The sequence below is a fragment of the Cibotium barometz genome, chromosome 19, assembly GCF_041138505.1.
Source record: "Cibotium barometz isolate CiBa-2024 chromosome 19, ASM4113850v1, whole genome shotgun sequence".
NCBI lineage: Eukaryota > Viridiplantae > Streptophyta > Polypodiopsida > Cyatheales > Cibotiaceae > Cibotium > Cibotium barometz.
Window position 1 is genome coordinate 5957796 of NC_141064.1, and position 6197 is coordinate 5963992.

Below are 6197 nucleotides of genomic sequence, written 5' to 3' on the forward strand. Positions count from 1 at the left end.
ACAACCCTAAACTCTTCACAACAAACCCTCTTCTCTATTCACAAGGAAGAAAGGCGCGATCTCCACAAGCATCACAAGCAAGCGATATCAAGGTATGTACCATATCCTTATCTTTTTTGTTTTCTTTAATCTTTTATTTTTTGAAGGTGCACTAATTGCTAGGGTTTGAGACTTACCTCAAATATATTGCTTGTTCTCTTGTATGGTTGCTTGCTCTCTGGTATGCTTGTATGCTCTCTTGTATTCTTAACTAGTTGTATTAAGAGTTATTTATAAATAAAAACTTTACTTATCTTTTTCTTTTTGTGGCTAGGTCAAGGCATTCTTTGGCTAGGTTAAGGCAATCTTCTCCAAAGAAGATCAACCGTATACAAGCTTCTAAAAAGCATAAAAGATAAGCCCCTTGACCAAACTCCTTGTTATTTTTGAATCTTTGGGTGCGAGGGATTATTTCTTAAGTTTGTTAAATTGCCTCTAGTACTTATGCATACATTAAGCATAAAGTATTAAGCTTATGTATAATGCATTAAGCTTAATGCATTACATATTCATGCATTAAGCTTATGTATTTTTGCATTAAGCTTTATACATAATGCATTAAGCTTATGCTTAATGCATTATTGCATAAGCTTTATGTAATATTGCATAAAGATTTATGTAATAATGCATTAAGCATAAGCTTAATGCACAATGCATTCCTAATAAGCTTATGCATATGATGTATTATTGTATAATGCATAATGCATAATGCATTATGCATTATTGCATAAGCTTATGCAATCATGAATTAAGCTTATGCTTATGTATTATTGTATTAAGCTTAATGTATTAAACTTATGCTTAATGTATTATTGCATAAGCATAAGCATAAGCATTACGCATTAAGCATTTTCTTTTTGTGGCTAGGTTCTCCTCTTCTTTGGCTAGGTCAAGGCAATCTTCTTCAAACTCTCCAATATCTACATTAAGTGTAATGCATTATGCGTATGCTTAATGCATTACTATTGGCATATATGATGTGAGTAGTGCCACATGTGAACATGGGCTAACCAATGGCACTTTTTCCTTTGGGGTTTCTCTCCTTGGACATCTGGTGTGAAAGGACACCTTCTATTTTAGTTGTATTATGATATTATAGAGTGGACCTTCTAACTCCCCACATTCCAATGCAGGCTTCTCTTTGCATCTCTCGTTCTCTTGTGTGTCCCTACTTCACTGTGTGTGCATGCGTGCTGTGCCAAACCCTAGTTTAGTTTTGTAGCTCCCCTCCTAGGCTAATACTAATAGTGGTATCAGAGCTGCTTCCCCTCGCGTAGGTGGCAGCCCGCCGCCTCTGAGCACCTGTGTAGGTTCCTTCCAGAGTGCCTGCCTTTGGCAACCTGCACTTTCATCTACGGTTCCGCCGGCTTACGTCCACCGACTCACCACTCAGTCTCAACTGTCTTCCACCCATGACCACCCGGTTTGGTTTGGCCTCCACAAATGGAAGGGCTCGTGCGTAAGTAACCACCTCCGCCTCACTGGATCGGCGGTGGTCGCACTGGACCATCCACTTTGTGGGTTATCATCGGTGCTCGCACCACAGTCCCACTTTGTGGCTTATGTGGCATTCGACGAGATTTGGAATATTTCGGCCCCTTCCGTCTGCCTGTTCCACCGTTTGGTAGAGCCCCGGTTTGCTGACAGGCCGCTGTCCAGTCCAGTTCAACGCTACGGTCTCCATCTCGTTCGCCATCCTCGTTGCCGTTTGTCATCGCCTGCCGTCCTGTCTGCTCCTTTCGCACCCACCTACCTTCTCCACTGTCGCCAACATGTTTTTGTTGTCCAATCCTTGGGTGCAAGGCAACGTTCTTTGTAGTGTGGTCATCCCTGCCCCATGCCCCTCTGCACAACTCTACACAGACAGATTTATTTTAGAGCTTATAGGTACTTGTTTTTGGGTACTATTCTTGGGGCTTTTGTGAAATGCATGCTTCGTTGTAAAATTCCTGGTGCAGGCAACAATTCAGGAGTGTAGGGTTCAATGAAAATTGGGGATTTTTTTCGAGATTCATGCTTAATTGAATGATTTAAGACAAACTTGATAATTTAATGCACGAAACTGTAGAGTTTTTGCTTGATTGTAGAGATTTGAGGCTTTTGCAATTTATGTGCAATGGGCACCAAATTGAGCTCAACGGTGTGATTGGCACATCGTTCAGCTCTCTGGTGCACAAAAATTATTTGGGGCTTTCCATTCCTTGATTGGATGTTTATGCATTGATTGTATGGAGATTTGCATCCCTTGTGTTGTCAGGACACTCCAAACATTTACTGCAGCTGTTTGCTCAGGAATCTGTGATTTTCTGGCCTAACACATTTTGGTGCATTGGGTTTTTGCCTGTAGATGCTTTTTACAACATACTTGGTTGCAAGTGTTTGCATATCTCTTGGTAAAGAGATTTCAACATTATGGTAGGTTATACAACTGATATATTCGGGGTTTTGTCCCAAGAGGACAAATTGGATGGTAGTAACTACTTCCTCTAGAGTTTCATGGTATGAAACGTTCTTGTGGTGGCCAAAGGCTTATGGGGTTATGTATTACGTGAAGATGCCCTGCAGACATAGCACCTATCTAACACACCTGGCCGTGATCCTCAACAAGTTGCAATACCTACTCCTCCCTCACAGGATTAGAAGAGATGTCATACTCCTCGTGATGCCCAAGCGATGGCTTTGATTGCTTTGTTAGTAAAGCGATCAATCATACTGCATATCAGGTCTTACAAGACCTCACTCGGAGGTTGGGATATACTTGAAACCATGTATCAACCAAAGAATGAGGCTAGGGTTGTATATCTCAAGAAGGAACTTGAGAACTTGGACATGAATGATGGTGACGTTATGGCTGATCATCTTATGAAGATCCAAGATCTTTGGGAGCAGTTGCTCAATATTGATGAGGTCATTTCTGAAAAGGAGCCAATTTTCAGGACACTATTATCACTACCAGAAACCTACTTAAATGATGGTGATAGTATGGTTGATCATCTTGCGAAGATCCAGGATCTTTGGGAGAAGTTGCTCAATATTGATGTGGTCATTTGTGAAAAGGACCTGGTTTCCAAGACAGTATCATCACTTCTAGAAATTTACTTGAACTTCTATACATCACTCACTTTATCTATGCAGGGAACACGAAACCAATCTTGTTTAAAGAGTTGGTTGGCTTGTTACTACAGGAGGAGCAGAGTCAAAAGAAAAAATATTTCGTCATGCGTGGTAGTGATGGAGCTTTTGTTGCCCAAGGCAAGGTAAAGGGAAAAGCTAAAAGCAATTTTTAGCCAAAGGTTGATTTGGGACAACCTTCAGTAGCCCACAAATATGCATTTAGTGGCTTTGTCATCAAGCTTACCTGGCAATTGCTGAGGCACATGTGCATAAGCAATACATCCAAAAACTCTAAAGTGATCATTTTCAGGTTTCATTTCGTGCCATGCCTCATATGACATTACGGTTTTCAATGCTTTAGTAGAACATCTATTCAACACACATGATTGTCTCCATCCAGAATTTGTGAGGCAAGCCTTTGCCTTTAACCATGCATCTAACCATTTCCATCAATGACTTGTTCTTTCTCTCAGCAACACCATTTTGCTAAGGAGAATATGGCATCATGCATTGATGCTTTATGCCCTTTTTTGCCCCACGTAAAAGCTTTGAAAGTAATGGACATGTATTCCCCCCCTCAATTTGTACGGAGGGTCTGCACTTTACAACATGTTTAATTTTCACCTTGTGTCACAAAATGCTAAAAACATGTAAATACATCAAAATTTTCTTTTAATAGATACACCCAAGAAAAATCTGGAGTAGTCATAAAGGTTACAAAGTATACATGCTTTCCAATAGATGGTTTTCGCATAGCCACACACATCACTGTGTACAAGCTGTAATTTTTAGACAGTCCTTCTTGATCCATCTTTTGGGAATGCATTTCTGTGTATCTTACCCAATATGCACCATTCATAATGTTTTGGTGGCAGTTCTACATGAGACATGTCCTGTACCATTTTTATGCCTTGCAATAGCATCAAACTACCATAATTCACATGCCCTAACCTGGCAGGCCACGATTCTACCTCTTGCATGGAAAGTGTAAGAGTGGTAACCACATGAGCATCATGCTCTCTCCTATCAAACCTATCAAGCTGATATAACCCATGGTACAATGTGCCAGAAGTGACTAATGCATAGCTACCTTTAAAGGTGACTAATGCATAGCCACCTTTACGGGAAATAAAGGCTACCATCTCTTTAATCCTTCCACATAAAGGATTTTGGACAACAAAGATATTGTGTTTACTGAAAATTCAGACTAGCCATTGGCTAAATTTTTTGGATAGCCACCTTCAGGCCCACTTAACATGTTTGAAGGACTTCTCCCATTGGGAATTGATGGCACAACAAATCAGCCAATCAACTTTGCCTAATGGACAACCCAGGTACAAAGCATTGGCAAGAAGTGAAGCGGATCTTCCGCTATCTTCACAGCTCCCTGGATCTTGCTTTGGTATATCCCACAAGGGCAGCTTACAGTTACATGCTTAAAATGATTCAGACTCGGCTGGTGACTACGATACACAACAATCCACCAATGGAAAATAATTAATTTTTTATGGGCATTCATGCATATCATGGGGGTGAGTAAAAAACAACCCACTATTGCCACATCTACTTTCTGAGGCTGAGTACAGGGCAACGTTTACAGCCACACTAGATTGTGTATGGCTAAGGAGATTGATGGCTGATCTTCATGAGTGTTAGAAAGACACCCACCACCATACTCACTAATAGTTAGAGTGCTATAGTCATGGCACAAAACCCAGTGTTTTCATGCACGTACTAAGCACATAGAGATTCATTATCATTATGTTAGGGAGAGGATACATTGAAGCTTTTCACAAAGCTTTAAGCTTACTCTCCTACAGATAGTGATCTATTGCCGACCTTGTAGTACAGGTTCACATGGCCACTACAAGGGGGATTTATTGGCATATATGCTATGAGTAGTGTCACATGTGAACATGGGCTAACCAAGGACACTTTTCTTCCTTTGGGTTTTTCCCCTTGGATATCTGGTGTGAAAGAGCACCACCACTTTTATTGTATTTTGATATTATGGAGTTGACTCTCCAACTCCACACATTCCAATGCAATCATCTTTTTGCATCTCATCTTGTGTGTGTCTTCTTCTTTCTTTGTGTGTAGGCTGTTGTGCCAAACCCCAGTTCAGTAGCCACCAACAAAACTATCAGCCCACAACTGTAGCCCTACCTCCTAGACTACTTAATCCATGGCACATAGACAAGTTTTATCCAGGATAGGAGCATGTTAGATAGCATCTTCACCTTTTAGGAGGTGCCCGCCACCGTCCATCTACGGCAGCAAGATGTGGCCATTCTTTCGCTGGATTTCGAGAAAGCATATGACATGGTGGATTGGGGCTTTCTCAAGTGAACTATGTGCAAGATGGATTTTTTCGCTGCTTGGATCTGAGGTGTCTCTGCCCTCTACTGGCACAGCTAGGTCCTGATCAAGGGTGCACCAAATTTCCACTTTCTCATTTAGTGCACCAAGGATGTCCTCTTGTGCCCTTTCTCTTCCTTTTTGGCAGAGGTGATGAGCAGTAATTTCAACTCCCAGGAGTCACTACAAAGCGATTTCAGACATTGAACAAGATTGTGACCATCTACTCGCCGCCTTCTTACAGTGATTCTACTTTATTTTCACACGTAAGTTCTCCCTAATGTAATATGACACCATTTTTTGGCACCCTTGAGAAAGTCACGAGATTTGGGACATCCAACAAGATTGTGCCCATCTTATCACCTTATAGTGATTCTTCTTTATTTTCACACATAAGTTCTCCATAATATAATATGACACCATTTCTTTCACACCCTTGAGAAAGTCACTACAAAGAAATTTAGGACATCTAAGAAGATTGTGACCATCTAATCGCCTTGTAGTGATTCTGCTAATATGACACTTTTTTGGCACCCTTGAGAAAGTCACTACAAAGCGATTTATGACATCCAACAGGAGTGTGACCATCTAATCACCTTGTAGTGATTCTGAATTCTTTTCACATAGAACTTCTCCATAGTGTAATATGACACCTTTTCTTTGACACCGTTGAGAAAGTCACTACA